A 17684-nucleotide genomic window follows, 5' to 3' on the forward strand; every position below is an offset into this window, starting at 1 on the left:
CTGTATCCACCCGTTCCTCCAGCGATGGGCGTTTGGCGCCAGGCTCTTGCTGATATAAACGGAGCTCAGATGTCAGCCAAGCTTTCCAGTCTGCCTGGTGCCAGTTGGGACTCCTCCCCGAGGTGAATGCGAAGTCCCAGAGGGTCTGTGTCCTCGGACGCCCACACCCGCTGTCTGCCTCTGCCAGTGTCTGGTTCCCCATCCCTTTAGCTGAGTGTGGGGCAAGGGGCCTGAGCCCGGCCCACCCCTCCTGAGATGCTGCAGGCACCAGGGAGCCAACCTGTTCCTGAAGGTTCGGGGTTAGGGGCAGGGTTATGTCACTCAGCCACCACTACCTAAAATCACCTTGAAACACGGCGGTTCTCAGAGTGGGGTTCCGGGGGGTCTCTCACCGTTTCCATGCCCTCACCCACAGACCCATCCATGTGTTCAGCTCCTTTCAGCACCCCCTAGCATGCTCAGTGCCCTCCCCTTTCCTACGTGGCAGACGATAGCCCTGCAGGAGCCACCCTCCTTAGAAGACAGACTTCGGAAGTTCCCTGGCGGTCCAGTGGTTAGGATTTGACACCTGGGCAGGGAACTAAAATCCTGCGAGTCGCGCAACGCGGCCCAAAAAAGAAGGCTGCGAAATGGGTATCTTTCCCTCCGGTACTAGCAGTGTGTATCCTCTATAGCAAATCACTCATTCATTCAGCAGATGCTGGGTGCCTGCCGTGTGCCAGGCCGTGTTCTGTGCTACACGCTGCAGCGGCAACAGTCAACACAGACCAAGTCGGTGCCTGACGATGCTGACCCAGGGGCCGGGGTGAGGGGGGTGAACAAACAGATAAAATGCATGCCTGTCACCTGGGGACAAGAGCTCCATGTGGAAAAAAATAAAGCATGTGGGACTTCCCTGGTGGCGCGGTGGTTAAGAATCTGCCTGCCAATGCAGGTTCAAGCCCTGCTTCGGGAAGATCCCACATGCCGCAGAGCAACTAAGCCCGTGCACCACAACTACTGAGCCTGCGCTCTAGAGCCCGCGAGCCACAACTACTGAGCCCATGTGCCACAACTACTGAAGCCCATGCGCCTAGAGCCCATGCTCTGCAACAAGAGAAGCCTGTGCACCGCAACGAAGAGTAGCCCCCGCTCGCCACACCTAGAGAAAGCCCGCGCACAGCAATGAAGACCCAACACAGCCAAAAAAGTAAAACCGTTTTTTTTCTTAATTTACCTGACTCTGCTAGGAAGAAGGAAACATTTGAACAGAGACCAAAAGAGATTGAAAAGTGAGCCGTGGTATGTGAAGAAAGTATAGCCCGCAGAAGGAGCAGCCCGTATAGAGGCCCTGGGGCAGGTGCGCATGCAGGGAATTGAGAGAGCAGCCAGGACAGCCGGGACCTGTAGAGCAGTCGTGCCAGGAGCTCAGGGAAGCCGCCCCCAGGAGAGACCTGACGAGCTGGTCACACTTAGCAAAGAACCATTCAGAGTCCCTGGAGATTGATCGAAGGGCTTAGGACAAACTGAGGAGCGTTTGTTTGACCATACGTACAGAAGCTCGTGAGAACCGTGGAAGCCGTGGCGCTGGAGCTGGGGCCGTACCCACGCCTCACAGGGATGGCTTCAGTGTGTCGGCGGCCGCCTGGCGGTTCCCACCTCCCTGCTGCCCTGGGGTGGAGGAGCTTTTCCTGGGAGACTTGGCGGCTGAAGAGTAACCTTTACCTGCGCTGCTTCCACAGCTCCAGGGAGCACAGGGAGGGCCAGGGCTGCTGGCGTGCTGGTGTAGGGGCTCTGCGGGTAGCACCTTCTAAACCTCGGACAGAGGGGGACTCTGCCGCTCGGGGCAAAAGCCTGGGTCTCTCTCCGGCCCCAGGAGGTGTAGGACCTTCTGCCGGGGGGCCCTCTCTCCTGCCAGGCTCTGTGCCTTACAGATATCCCCGCATCCGGTCCTCAGCGTCCCGGCAGGTACATTGTGATGAGTCCCTGTCACAGACAAGGAAATGAGGCCTGGAGACACACGTGCAGAGCAGGGCTCTGATCCCAGCTCACCTGTCCTGCACGCCGCCAAACCCTGACTCCTCAGTGTGGACCCCAGCCAGCAGTTAGGGGTTAGTCGCCCCCAGGCCCGGTGAATCCGTACCAGGGGATTAGGGCACACACAGTGGGAGGAGCCCTGGTGCAAACAGCAGCGTCAGCGCAGGACTCTCGACGCAGGAGGCTCCTCGGCAAACGCGCTGACCTGAGTCGACCCCAGCTGCAAACCCACGGAAGCAGAGGGCTTTTCTCTGCGCTGCATCCACCAGGTCCGAGCTAGGGAAACCCCGCCAGAGCCCTGGGCCTCAGCCCTCCCCTCAGTCTTGAAGTTTTTGAGCTACGTGAGAGCAGAACAAATAACCCCACAAGCTCCCCGAGAGCCACCGTCTGGAGTGAAGTGATGCTGACATTGGCCACGGGTTTGTTGATGCTCTTTTGGACTGAACCCTCTCAAATGATATCCCAAACACCCCAGCCTGCTCTGCTGGAGAATGACGTTCTCTGTAACCACATCACTGCAGTCCCGCCAACCCAAATGAGATCCCCAACGTCCTCTGTCACAAGCCCACGGTCAAATTTCCCCCCAGTTGTCCCCAGACATGCTTTTTCTAACCAGGAAATCAAGGATCACACGTGGCATTTGCTTATTGTGTCATAAAGGTTCTTTTTCTGCAGCATCTCCTCCCTTACGTTTTTCTCACGACATTGGATTTGGGAAGAGTGTGTCTAACCTTGACCCTGCAACTCCCAGGTAGACTGTGATTGCTCTGGGGATGGTCTCGCAGGGGTTGTGACCTTTCTGCTTGGTCTCGGGACCCCAGGGTGGGAAGCCCAGCAGTCTGACGGCCCCGGCATCGCTGGCCAGGTGAAGCCTTGGATTGATGGGCTGGTTGCCGTGATCTCCAACATCAGCCTTCCAGCTTTCTCAGGAAGCTGATACAGGGAAAGGCTTTATTTTCAACTCCGGGCAAGGATGAGTTCCCCTAGCCCAGAGTCAGGACTGGGTCCCCAGAGCACAGGCTGGTTTTCTCTGAGACCCGGGCCCAGGGGCAGCCCAGGACTGGCGCATGGTCTGGCCCAGTTCTCTATCTCTGGGGAAACAAACCCAACGAGGAGGCCAGTTCTCACCCGGCCAGGTGCTGAACCAGGCACCGTGGGGACATGGCAGACCCCAAAGAACATCATCTCCCCAAGAGGTCCTGCCTCCACATGCACAGATTATCACCTGATTTTCATCTTTCAGCTGTGGATCCACCTAGGACGTCAGATAAATTCTGGGCTTAGCACACGGGGCAGCAGGCCCGGACGCGGCCGGACTGTGCAAAGAGTCAACGGAACCCCGAATAAACTTGATTATTTCACCAGCACCCTGACTAAATACACGAAACATAAGCCAAGTCAGAGTTTTGTTTACAAGCACAGCACGAACGCAGAGAAGTGACGAGGCTCAGCTCTGTTTTCTGAGCCTCCTGCTGGAGCCAGGTCTGCACACTCGGGTAGTGACCCTGCTGGGGGTTCGGAAGGTGGGAGAAGGCCCAGCTTCCACCCTGCGCCGTCACCACCCCCGGCCACGTGCAGAAGCTCAAGATGGCCCCCGAGCTCCCTCGCGGAAGAAAGGGCCCGCAGAGGCTGGCAGAGGGGAGGGCCCTCTGTCTCCCCCAAGACCACCTCGCCCTTCCTTCCGCAAGAGCTGGGAGCCAGGCGGCAGGCGGGCCTGGTCCTTACTTGACTTACAATACAGACGGGCCTTTCAACCGGCATGTCGGCTCCCAGCCTGGTCGAGGAGCAGGCCCGAGGCCACTCCCTGTGGGGCTTGTTAGATCAAATTCATATTTTATGGTAAGACAAGAAAAAGTTAAACAAAAAGTTCTGCCCTTTGGCGTCCTCTCCCCCGCACTGTGCCTCGTGTATCCGCGTTAGGAGTCGACCAGGGCTCCCCATCGACAGAAATTCCTGCTCGGCGAAGAAGAGCAACATTCTCCCAGCATCTACAAGACAACCCCTTAGAGATGACCTTCCTTCTCGGTCTTGTAAGGGACCACATGGCCCAGCACAATGATGCTTAGACCTGGGTTACGTAAAGTGTCAATAATAGGCCATTTGACGTACAGCCCTCCGTCTCAAAAACCTTACATATCTGTGCCTTGACTTCTAATGGGCGTAACAGTCCTCAGAGCTTTCTGAGATGCTCTTCCCGGGTTAGAATCCTCAAATTTGGCTCAAAACTTTCCATTTCTCTCTTAGATTGACTGATGAACTTTTTTGGCAACAGGATTTGGGGGGAGGTGACAGGTGAGGGGCTTCCAGAGGGGGATCCCCTTTGGGGCCAGCGGGTGTATGCACCTCGGCACCCTCTGACCTTTCTCTGGGAACAGCTACCCCAAGAGGTCTGTCCGCACACTGCCCACGAGGACAGGCCTGGCTGCCGGGGGCTGGCGAGGGCAGGAGACGGGGCCTGCTGTGTGCGTGGCAGGGGGGCTTGCTCCAGTCCCGACGGCAGGGGCTGCAGGTGGGCGAGACTCTGGTTGACTCAGCCGTCCCCCCTCTGCGGGTTCTGACGGTACATTTCCCTTTGGGGAAGCAGCTCGCACTGAGCCCCAAACTCAGTCCATGGAAGCCCATGGAAGCAAGTGGCAGGGGGGCCGGGCCGCCTGCGTTTTGACTCAGTTCAGCCTCGTGTTCGTCAGATGCCTGGACAACCCTTTGTTCCCAGGACTCGTGGCCTCTGAGGCCCCATCTAAAACGACTAATTCCTCCTGGCATTAGTCACCGCCAGCTGACTAAGGCTTCAGGCCGTCAATCTTTTTCTTTTTTTTTAAACATTTTTATTGGAGTATAATTGCTTTATAATACTGTGTTAGTTTCTGTTGTACACCAAAGTGAATCAGCTATTAGGTATACATATATCCCCATATCTCCTCCCTCTTGCGTCTCCCTCCCACCCTCCCTATCCCACCCCTCTAGGTGGTCACAAAGCACCGACCTGATCTCCCTGTGCTATGCAGCTGCTTCCCACTAGCTATCTATTTTACATTTGGTAGTGTATATATGCCCATGCCACTCTCTCACTTCGTCCCAGCTTACCCTTCCCCCTCCCCGTGTCCTCAAGTCCATTCTCTACGTCTGCGTCTTTATTCCTGTCCTGCCCCCAGGTTCTTCAGAACGATTGTTTTGATTCCATTTATATGTGTTAGCATACGGTATTTGTCTTTCTCTTTCTGACTTACTTCACTCTGTATGACAGACTCTAGGTCCATCCACCTCACTACAAATACCTCAATTTCGTTTCTTTTTATGGCTGAGTAATATTCCATTGTATACATGTGCCACATCTTCTTTATCCATTCGTCTGTCGATGGGCATTTAGGTTGCTTCCATGTCCTGGCTATTGTAAATAGAGCTACAGTGAATATTTTGGTACATGACTCTTTTCGAATTATGGTTTTCTCAGGGTATATGCCCAGTAGTGAGATTGCTGGGTCGATGGTAGTTCTATTTGTAGTTTTTTAAGGAACCTCCATACTGTTCTCCATAGCGGCTGCATCAATTTACATTCCCACCAACAGTGCAAGAGGGTTCCCTTTTCTCCACACCCTCTCCAAGGCCGTCAATCTTGAAATCCTATTAGTACTTCTCAACCTAGGATTTTAAGAATAAAAGTTGACAACATACTCAGCTGACAGCTCGCGGGTTTGAAGCCTGTTTCATCGGCACCTTCCCTCGGGCGCCGCTGGTAGCCATCACAACGCAGATGCCCTGGCCCGTGGCTCAGACTGACAGTGACTCCAAAAAGATAACAGATTCTATGCTCAGACTTTTCCCCAATAACTGGCTTCCTGTCCGTGAGAGGAGACATTGCTCTTTCTTCCCCAGGAGCAGTTCTGCCAATGCTATTTACTTTTTTTTTTTTTTAATTTATTTTTGGTTGCATTGGGTCTTTGTTGCTGTGCACGGGCTTTCTCTAGTTGCAGCGAGTGGAGGCTACTCTTTGTTGCGGTGTGCGGGCTTCTCTTGTTGCGGAACATGGGCCCTAGGCACGCGGGCTTCAGTAGTTGTGGCGCGAGGGCTCAGTAGTTGTGGCACACGGGCTCAGTTGCTCCGCAGCATGCGGGATCTTCCAGGACCAGGGCTTGAACCTGTGTCCCCTGCATTGGCCGGCGGATTCTTAACCACTGCGCCACCAGGGAAGTCCCAACGCTACTTACTTTTAACACAGTTAGGTTGGCAGCTTTATCGTAAATGATGGTTGCATAAATACATCATGAAATCTGCCAATGAAAACGCTGCAAAGAATGGGGATGAGCGCGGATGGCACTCGGGTGTGTTATGCCACAATTTTTTCCTAAGGTGCTGGACAGAGTCCCCCTGCTTTGCCTTCGGAACCATCGAGCTCCCCACGCTCAACCACAGCCTCACCTACCCCGTTCTAACTACACAGCTCACCTTCTGTTCCCCAAACACGCTGTGCTCTTTACCCACCGGGCTTCTGGGGATCCCGTGGCTGGGAGGCTTTCCCGCTCTTCCTGGCCAGTTCTGAATCCTGGGACCCCTTGGGAATGTGCTGTGGGCTCCATGGGCACCTCCCAGATGAGTGAAGACCCCCACCCTCGCCTCCAGCTTCCATGAACTGTTTGAATAGGTGCATCTGAGATGACTTCTGGGAGCCCGGTGAGTCCATGAAATCAACCTCAAATCATCCCATTTCATCCCCCATGTTATTATTATTGTTGTTGTTGTTGTTGTTGTTTAGGAATAGAAAAGAGTTTTATTTGAGCCAAAGTGAGGACTCTAGCCCAGAAGACAGTCTCCCGGATAACGCTGAGGAGCTGCTCTGGAGAAGCGTGGTTTCCTCTCAGAGCAAAGAACGTCAAACGTGTCAGGGATACATTCCTTGAAGGTTTCAGAAAAAAAGTAGGTCAGCACGTACACAGCGAGTCAGCACGGCCTTGGCACCTGGGAAGGGAATCTTATCATGGAAGGAGGGCCAGCTTTGGCTTTCCAGGAGGGAAGGCATTTAATCTTTAGTTTTAATATGGATATTCTTACCTTCTGGTCACTGTGCCCTTTTCTTTCGTAATTAAAGCAGATGTACAATACATGTTTTAGGCCACAAATAGGCTATTCTAGTTAGCATAAACTTCAAGTTAACTCATGTATAAGGCAGAGTGACTTCCCATACATCAACGTGTGAAAATTTCTTCTGTCATTTCCCCCCTTTGGGCATAAATTTTTTGATAGAAAGCATTGATAATTAACATATTTGTCCCCTGATGCTAGGGTGGTTGCAGGCTGACCTGCTCCATAATGTCCCTTGGTGCTATGACTACTTCTTTCTATCTTCTTCCTGTCTCTCTCTCTCTTTCTTTCTTCCTTCCTTTTTTTTTTTAATAGGAATAGATTTGCCTCGTTATCCTTGTTTGGGGTAATTAATTGAGGTAGTTGACAAACACAGTGATATATGCTGTCAAGGAAGAATTTTACAGGTTATACACATTATCAATCATATCCAGTTATCACACAAACATTGTATGTGTGCTTTTAGCAGTAGACTGAAAGCAAGCTGGGATACATGTCATGAATAGCTTTCATCCCCCATATTATTAAACCCACGTTATGCATTGAATCGTGTCCTCAAAATAATGCTGAAGTCCTAACCCCCAGCACCTGTGTTTGTGACCTTATGTGGAGACAGGGTCTTTGCAGATGATCAAGGTAAGATGAGATCGTTAGAGAGGGCCCTACTCCACTATGACCGTGTCCTTATACAAAGGGAACCTGTGGACACAGACAAGGCACACAGGGAGAACGCCATGTAAAAACAAAGGCAGAGGGACTTCCCTGGTGGCGCAGTGGTTAAGAATCTACCTGCCAATGCAGGGGACACGGGTCCGATCCCTGGTCTGGGAACATCCCACATGCCGTGGAGCAACTAAGCCCATGCGCCACAACTACCGAGCCTGCCTGCTGCAACCACTGAAGCCCACGTGCCTAGAGCCCGTGCTCTGCAACAAGAGAAGCCACCACAATGAGAAGCCCGTGCACCGCAATGAAGAGTAGCCCCCGCTCACCGCAACTAGAGGAAGCCTGCACGCAGCAACAAAGACCCAATGCAGCCAAAAATAAAAAATTAAATTAAAAAAAAAACAAAGGCAGAGATCAGAGTAATCCTTCTACAAGCCAAAAAACCCCGAGATTGCCAGCACACCACCAGACGCCGGGGGAGAAGCCTGGAACAAATTCTCCCTCAGAGGCCTCAGGAGGAACCAGCCCTGCCCACACCTCGATCTTGGACTTCCAGCCTCCAAAACTGAGAGAGAACAAAGCTCTGTTGTTTCAGCCACCCAGTTTGTTATAGCAGCCCTCAAAACTCTAGACTCCACTTTCACAGCTGAGGAGACTGTGGCAGAGAATGGTCGCGTACGTTAGTGAGTGGTGAGGCTGGTTTTGAGCGCAGGCCATGGCATAACTGCCTGTCTGCATTCCCTCTTAATGACGATGTGCTGAAATGCATCAGAACAAACTGGCCTGCGTTTGGGACGGAGCCAGGTTTGGGAGGCGAGCTTCTCAGGATCCTGTGTCTGAGGGGAGGAGGTTATTCCCGAATAAAGTATTTCCTCCTGTCAGACCCAAGTCCCCGTTTATAACAAACACTGAACACCTCCATCCTGAAATGAACCTGCTACATTCATATACTTTAAAAATCAATATTATGCCCTGACTATGATATAAAGGAGAAATACATTTATATCTCCATCAACTGATCTCGACATGTACATGCATGGGTGAGGGCCACGCTGGGGCTGACACACAGACCCATCAAAACAAACAGTTACAAAAGCCACAGACACAGATACAGACGCGCGGAACGGACCACTCAGGTCCCACCTGACATTGCCACTGGAAACATGATTTCATGAGATGGTGAGCAACTCTAGGTAAAGGTCAAAACAAAACAAAATGTAATCTGTCAATTTGCATGGCATTTGTACTCCTGGAAGATTACGTTAAAGCCATGCAAAAATGTCTTTGTGTTTATATTGGTCAGCTCAGGCGGCCAGAACAGAATACCACACACGGGGCAGTTTAAACCACAGACACTCATTTCTCACGGTTCGGGAGGCTGGACGTCCAGGATCTGGGTGCCAGCACGGATGGGTTCTTTGTAAGCCCCTCTTCCTGGCTTATGGATGGCCATCTTCTCACTATGACCTCACATGGTGGAGGGAGGGGGGAGAGCTCTCCAGTGTTATAAGGACACTAATCCCATAGGATCAGGGCCCCCACCTTATGACCTCATTTAACCTTAATTATTTCCCTGGTGCAAATACAGCACACTGGAGTTTCAGGACCTCAACATATGGATCTGGGGAGACACAGTTCAGCCCATACAGTGTTTAGATGTAAAACACACTTAGAATCTAGATGAGGCTCATAATTTTAAAAATTTTGCACACTTGAAAATGTGCCAGGATCTTTTGTGTCTGTGAGACCCCCCTGCACTTTGCTGGATAGAAAGCACCCCGAGCTGGGTTCGCCCAACTGAGCACCACTGTCCACAGGAAGTCACCGAAGACCCTTCTGTTGGGAGGTCGTGGGGTGCGGAGGATTTTTCTAGGGTGGACCTGGAGATAGTTTTCTTTTTATTTGTCCTGCTTGGGGATCACTGTGTTTCTTCAGTTAATGGGTTGGTGTCTTTTGGAAGCTTCTCAGCTACTATTGCTTCAAATAGTGTTCCCACCCCATCCTCTCTCCTGTCCATGTAGGACTATTTACTCATGTACTGGGCCTTCTCACTACCCTCCACGTGTCGCTTAAGCTCCTCCTATGGTTTTTATTTATTTATTTATAATTAAATATTATTGGAATACAGTTGCTTTACGATGTTGGGTTAGTTTCTACTGTACAGCAAAGTGAATCAGCTCTATGTATACATATATCCCCTCTTTTTTGGATTTCCTTCCCACTTAGGTCACCACAGAGCACTGAGTAGAGTTCCCTATGCTATACAGTAGGTTCTCATTAGCTTCCATGGTTTTTTGTTTTTTAATATTTATTTATTTAAGCTGTGCTGGGTCTTAGTTGCGGCATGCAGGATCTAGTTCCCCCACCAGGGATTGTGCCCAGGCCCCCTGCATTGGGGGCACAGAGTCTTGCCCAGTGGACTGCCGGGGCAGTCCCCCTATGGGTTTTTTTAATTTGTTTTTATAAGTATATTTCATTTATTTATTTTTGGCTGCTTTGGGTCTTCATTGCTGCGCGTGGGCTCTCTCTAGCTGTGGCAAGCGGGGGCTACTCTTTGTTGCGGTGCGCGGGCTTCTCATTGCGGTGTCTTCTCTTGTTATGGAGCACGGGCTCCGGGCATGCGGGCTTCAGTAGTTGTGGCTTGAGGGCTCTAGAGCACAGGCTCAGTAGTTGTGGCGCACGGGCTTAGTTGCTCCACGGCATGTGGGATCTTCCCAGACCAGGGCTCGAACCCATGTCCTCTGCATTGGCGGGCGGATTCCTAACCACCACGCCACCAGGGAAGTCCCACCTGTGGTTTTCAAAAGCTCTGTTTTCTCTGTGTGCTGGGCTTCCCGTTCATTCATCATATGCCCATGTCCAATCTCCCATCAAATCCCCCGCTGACTTCGTTTCAGATGTTGCCTCTTTCCCACACGGTTCTCATACCCAGCTGGCAGTCATTTCCTTGGCACACATTTATACAAGTATGGTGTGGCGATATGCATGCAGATTCTCACACACGTGCACACCTTTTAACCCCAAAATTCCACTGTTTGGAATTTGACATTAGGCAATACTTAGGAGTGTGTGTAAAGGCTGTGCAAGTTTGCACTCCCAGAGCTGTTCATAACTCAGGGGCTGAGTCTATAGTTACCCCATTGGCAAAACTTGGGCGGAACCGAAATTGGCCTGGGAGTTCCACGAAGGCTGTCCCTCTAATGTTGGGACAGGGCGCTGTCACTCTGGTCAGTGGCCAGAAGAAATGTCTGACTTGTGTTTCCAGGCCACACTGCTCAGAAAGGACACAAGAGACCGGCTCAGCTGGCCTGTGCTCCCCTCGGGCAATCGGGGGAAGGGAGAGGAGCTTGGGGGTGGGGTGGGGGGAGGCGGCCCCCTTCTCACCAGGGACACCAGCCCTGGCCCAGACACAAGCCACACCCACACCCACTGCTTTTACTTTTTTTTTTTGACTGAAGTATAGTTGATTTACAATGTTGTGATAATTTATGCTGTACAGCAGAGTGATTCCATTATACATGTTTCTATATAATGCATTCCGTTATGGTTTATCCCAGGATATTGATTATAGCTCCCTGTGTTACACAGTAGGACCTTGTTGTTTATCCATCCTATAAGTAAGAGTTTGCATCTGCTAATCCCAAACTCCCACTCCATTCCTCCCCCACTGCACTCCCCCCTGGCAACCACAAGTCTGTTTTCCATGTCCGTGAGTCTGTTTCTGTTTTGTAAATAAGTTCATTTGTATTTTTTCTTTTAGATTCCACACATAAGCGACATCATATGATATTTATCTTTGTCCGACTTACTTCACTTAGTATGATAATCTCTAGGTCCATCCACGATGCTGTAAATGGCATTATTTCATTCTTTTTTATGGTTGAGTAATATTCCATTGCATGCATGTAGCACATCTTCTTTTTATTATTATTATTATTTTTTTATTTTGGCTATGCTGGGTCTTCATTGTGGTGCACAAGCTCTTCGTCGCAGTCTCCTTTCTAGTTGTGGCGAGAGCCCACAGGCTCAGTAGTAGCAGTATGCGGGCTCTCTAGTTGCAGCGCGCGGGTTTAGTTGCCCTGAGGCATGTGGGATCTTAGTTCCTGGACCAAGGGTTAAACACGCGTCCCCTGCATTGGAAGGAGGACTCTTAACCACTGGACCACTAGGGAAGTCCCTGTACCACAGCTTTATCCATCCATCTGTTGAAGGACATTTAGGTTGTTTCCATGTCTTGCCTTTCCTTTCTTTAATAGGTGGTTTCACTCTCTTTTCTTAGGCTGAGCACTTGGAGTTGAATTCACGCAGCTTAAATGAGACTCTACTCTTGTGAAGAAGTGACAACCTAAACATCCATGAACTGAGGCAAGGATGGGCTGAAGAAAAAACCATCTATTTGAGCAAAATACAGTCATGAAAAATGATGATATAAAATAATTATCGATGTGGAAAGATGCGCACAGTCATGCATTAATGAAAATGGTAGGTTATCAAATAGAATGAGAGATCGGACTCTTCAACTCAAGAAAAACATAAAAATTCTAGATTTAAATCAAAATGTTACCGATGGGTCACAGAATTACACACGATTTTTATTTATAAACTTGTATCGTTTTAATTCATAGATCTTATTTTTTTAGAATAGCTCTAAGTTTGTAGAAAAATTGAGCAGATAGTACAGAGAACTTTGATCCACCACCTGTCACATACACAGTTTCCCCTATTATTAACCTCTGGAATTAGTGTAGTACATTTGTTACAGATAAGGAACCAGCATTATAACATTGTTATTAAGTGAAGTCCATAGTTTACAATAGGGTTCACTCTTGGTGTTGTACATTCTGTGGACTTGAACAAATGGGTGATGACACACGTCCACCATTTACAGTCTCACATAGAGTAGTTTCTCTGCCCTAAAAACCCTCTGCACTCTGCCTATTCATCCCTCCCTGCCCTCCCCGTCGGCAACCACTGATTCTCTTTTCCTACCTGTGTAGTCTTACCCTCTCCAGCTGTCACACAGTTGGAATCATACGGTCTGTCGACTTCTCAGATTGGCTTTTGCCACTCAGCAATGCCTTCAAGTTTCCTGCATGTCTTGTCTTTTCGTGTTTTGATAGCTTATTTATTTCACTTCTAAATAACAGTCCACTCTGTAGACATACCTTGGTTTTTCTATCCACTCGTCTACTGAGGGGTGCCTTGGTTGTTTCCATTCCTGGCAATTGTGAATAAAGCTGCTATAGGGACTTCCCTGGTGGTCCAGTAGTGAAGACTCTACACTTCCAATGCAGAGGGTCTGGGTTTGATCCCTGGTCTGGGAACTGGGATCCCACATGCTGTGTGGCATGGCCAGAGAAAAAAAGGCGGCTATAAAGTCTGTGTACAGGTTTCTGTGTGGACATAAGTTTTCAACTTATTAGGTAAACATCAAGGAATGCAATGGCTAGATCGTATGGTAAAACTATGTGTAGCTTGATTAAGCTTTATTAGCCAAACAGTGCTCCAGAGTGGCTGGACCAGTTTAGATTCCCACCAGCAAAGAATGAGAGTTCCTGTCGCTCTACGCCCTCCTCAGTATTTGGTGTCGTCAGGGTTCTGGACTTCAACTATTCTAAAAGGTGATATCGTTGTTTTGCATTTCCCTGATGACATACAATGTTGAGAAATTTTCACATGCGTACCCTCTTGGGTGAGGTTTCTGTTCAGATCTTTTGCCCATTGTATTTTATTTATTTATTTATTGGCCACACCACGATCCTAGTTCCCTGACCAGGGATCGGACCTGCGCACCTTGCAGTGGAAGGGTGGAGTCTTAACCGCTGGACCGCCAGAGAATTCCCTTGCTTATTTTAATTGGAGTGTTTGTTTTCTTACTATTGAGTTTTAAGAATTCTTTGTGTATTTTGGACACTGGTCCTTTATCAGTGTTTTATAAGATTTTCTTTGATGGTGGGACACAACACACTGACACTCAGGCAGATGAAAGGCTGGACTCTCCATTACTTAGAGGTCCAAACAGGAGTAGGCTGCCACACAGGGCCACACAGAGGTTGCACCTGGGGACATCAGTAGACTGACGTGACCAAGGAAAGACGCAGTGAGCTTGAAGCTATGTCCGTAGAAACCAACTGAAATGCAGAGAGAAAAAGGAATGAAAAACATTGGACAGAAGATCCAAGGACTGTGGGACAACTGCAAAAGGTGTAGCACACACACAGTGGAAACACCAGGAGACAAAAGAAAGGAACAGATGAAATAACTGAAGCTACAACGGCTGATACCTTTCCAAAATCAATGACAGACACCAAACCACAGATCCAGGAAGCTGAGAGAACACCGAACAGGATAAACGCCAGAAAAAACTACACCCAGGCATATCATGTTCAAACTGCAGGGAGTCAAAGACAGAGAAAACGTTAAAAGAGGTCAGAGGGAAAAACCACCCTACCTACAGAGGCACAAGGATAGGGATTACATCTGACACATCCTCAGAAACGACACAAGCAAGAGGGTGGGGTGAAACATCCAATGTGCTCAAAGATAAAACCACCAACGAGATTCCGTATCCAGTGAACTCTTCCTTCAAAAGTGAAGGAGCAATAAAGACTTTCTTTGACAAACAAAACCTGAGGGCATTTGTTGCTGGTAGATCTGCCTTGCAAGAAATGTTAAGAGAAGTTCTCTGGGTATCCACTCAGAAGCATTTCTGGGTCTTTTCTTCCTCCGCTCACTTGGGACAGCAAGCTGGGGGCTGGCCTCCCCCTTGGTCAGGCAGGCTCCGGGAAGGAAGGAAGGAAGGAGAGAGAGAGAGAGAGAAAGGAAGGAAGGAAGGAAGGAAGGAAGGAAGAAGGGAGAGAGGGAGAGAGGGAGAGAGGGAGGGAGGGAGGGAGGAAGAAAGAAAGAAAAAGAGAGAGAGAAAGAAAGAGGAAGAAAGGGACAAAGAAAGGAAGGAAGAAAGAAAGAGGAAGGAAGTGGGGAGGGAAGGAAGGAGGGAGGAAAGAAAACAAGGGAGGGAGGGAGGAAGGAAAAAGAAAGAAAACAGTTTTGAAAGAATGACCTCCCTGTGCATCTCTTTTCTAAGTTTGGATTTTTCCTTGAAGGATTCAGTTTTCTTTTTTCTTTTTGTTTTGCTTTGAATGTCCTTTTCTTAAAAAATTTAAAAACAGCTTTATTGAAATATAATTCAAATGACAGAGTTCAACCATTGAAAATGTATATTTTGGGACTGCCCTGGTGGTGCAGTGGTTAAGAATCCGTCTGCCAATGCAGGGGACACGGGTTCGAGCCCTGGTCTGGGAAGATCCCACGTGCTGTGGAGCAACTAAGCCCGTGCGCCACAACTACTGAAGCCCGCGCGCCTAGAGCCCGTGCTCCGCAACAAGAGAAGCCACCGCAATGAGAAGCCCGCGCACCACAACAAAGAGTAGCCCCTGCTCGCCGCAACTAGAGAAAGCCTGTGCGCAGCAACGAAGACTCAACGCAGCCAAAAATAAATAAATGTTTATAAATTACAAAAAAAGAAAATGTACATTTTGATGATTTTTAGTATATTGACAGAATTGTGCATCCGTAGAATAATCTAATTTTAGAACATTTTCAGCATAACCCTTCAAAATCGTGTCCGTATTTAGCCATCACTCCCATTCTCTGCCCAAACCTCAGCTGTGAGCAACCACTGATCTGCTCTCTGTCTCTATGGATCTGTAGAGTTGCCTATTCTGGACGTTTCGTAGAAACGCAGCCTACAGTCTGTGACCTTGTGACGGGCACCAGTGTTGTCTGGGGAAAAAACTCCTCTGCCACCAACCCTCCCGTCTGCTCCGAAGGGCGGGGCCTGGGCAGCGTCCCGCGGAGCCTGAGAGCCCCAGTCACAGACACATGGACCACGGTGGGTGCCGCCGGGTGCTGTTCCCGTGTCGAGGAGCCTGCGGGCCAGTGCGGATGCCCTGCCCGGGAGGCCGCGCCTGCCTCTTGTCCGACGGGCGCCCTGTGTTGGTGCCCCGGGAGCTGGACAGCAGGAGAGTCAGCACGGGTCAGAGGAGGAAGGAGGCCAGGCTGGAGCTTTCGAGAAAGGAGGAAAGTCACTGGGAAGAGGCTGGGGAAGACGAAGGGGAGGGAGGCTGAGGATGCAGCACCAGAGACAGCATCCTGGGTCCCCCTCCATCCGGGGGCCTCACAGCTGGGGAGACCCTCTGGAGACTGGCTGCCCAAGAGGAGGGAGCACAGGTCTGAGCACCAGGCCACCCCAGGCGCTCGGGGCCTCTGCTTGGCGTGAGGTGTCCAGGCCCCGCCTCAGCTTCCCAGCGTCTGGAATGAATCAGAGCCCCCGGCCACACCTCTAGCTTTGTGTTTTGTTCTAAATGAACGTTGTTTTACCACCCTCGGCTTGTCACTGGGTTTGTTCTGCTTAATTTTGAGGTGTCAGCTCCTAGAATGGAGAATTTGCTTTCATGACGTTGGATAACGCAGTGAGCTTGCTTGCCTTGTCCTTTTATTTTGCAGTAAAGTACACAGAAAGTAGATTGACCACTTTAACCATTTCTAAGTGTACAGTTCAGTGATATCAAATATAGTCATAATGTTGGGCAACCATCACCACTGTTTCTCTCCGTAACTCTTTTCATCTCGTAAACCCATTACACGCTCCCTCCCCATTCCCGCCCACCCCAGCACCCACCACTCTACTTTCTGTCTCTACGATTTTGACTAATCTAAATACCTCACGTATGCAGCAATGAAGACCCAATGCAGCCAATAAATAAATAAAATAAAATTTAAATGGAGTAACTATGGTTCAGGCAACCAAAATGGAGCTGGTTGGCCAGGGTGGGTGTGGCTTCAGAAACATTCCTGCATCACTGAGAACTTGAATTTTTGAACTGTATGAAACTCAAGCACACCACAAACCATTTCCAAAACAAAAGCTGCCGGCAGCTGCCGGCGGCAACCTTGTCGTTTCAAAGTGCCCCCATTTCTCAACTGTGCAATCGTTTGGAACCCCAGCCAATTATTTTTTTTAAGATGATTTGATTTTTTTTTTACCTAGTGATCTATTTATTTATTTATGGCTGCGCTGGGTCTTCGTTGCTGCGCGCGGGCTTTCTCTAGTTGTGGCGAGCGGGGGCTACTCTTTGTTGCGGTGCTCAGGCTTCTCATTGCAGTGGCTTCTCTTGTTGCAGAGCATGGGCTCTGAGAGCATGGGTTTCAGTAGTTGTGGCACGTGGGCTCAGTAGTTGTAGCTCGCGGGCTCTAGAGCGCAGGCTCAGTAGTTGTGGCACACGGGCTTAGTTGTTCCGTGGCACGTGGGATCTTCCCGGACCAGGGATCCAACCCGTGTCCCCTGCATTGGCAGGCGGATTCTTAACCACTGTGCCACCAGGGAAGCCCCCCAACCAATTACTGTTTAACAAGCGCCCTTACTTCTAGCCAGATCCAGTCCTAGTTCTTGGCAGACAAGTTTTGTAACCTTGCGGTTTGGGGACTTTACAAACCTCCCCCATTTTGTAGTCCTGCAGAGCACAGTTCAAGCGCTTCTTGAATCTGTGTCTCCCGGGCTGCAGTCCTAGCAAAGCCCAAATAAACGCCTCTTTATTTCAACCATGTCTCCATTCTTGGAATTCTTGGTTAGCACTCTAAAAATCCAGCTTCTACAATTAGGTCAATCCCTTTTATTTGCATATATAACTTCTATAAAACTCTAGGGAGACGTTACACAAGTTCTTATCTAAAAATATCTCATATGTTTTTTATTTTCCAATTTTCAAGGATTCTTTAAAAATACAGATGCCTAGTCCTGACGAGTCTGTGCTAATTATCACCAGCTGCTGACAGGAGTGTCAATTACACACCTTCCTAGAGTATAATTTGGCAACATATAAGTAATCTAAGATAAACTACCCTTTTACCTGTCATTCCACTTCAAG

Source organism: Tursiops truncatus, chromosome 4 (assembly GCF_011762595.2).
Source record: "Tursiops truncatus isolate mTurTru1 chromosome 4, mTurTru1.mat.Y, whole genome shotgun sequence".
Taxonomy (NCBI): domain Eukaryota; kingdom Metazoa; phylum Chordata; class Mammalia; order Artiodactyla; family Delphinidae; genus Tursiops; species Tursiops truncatus.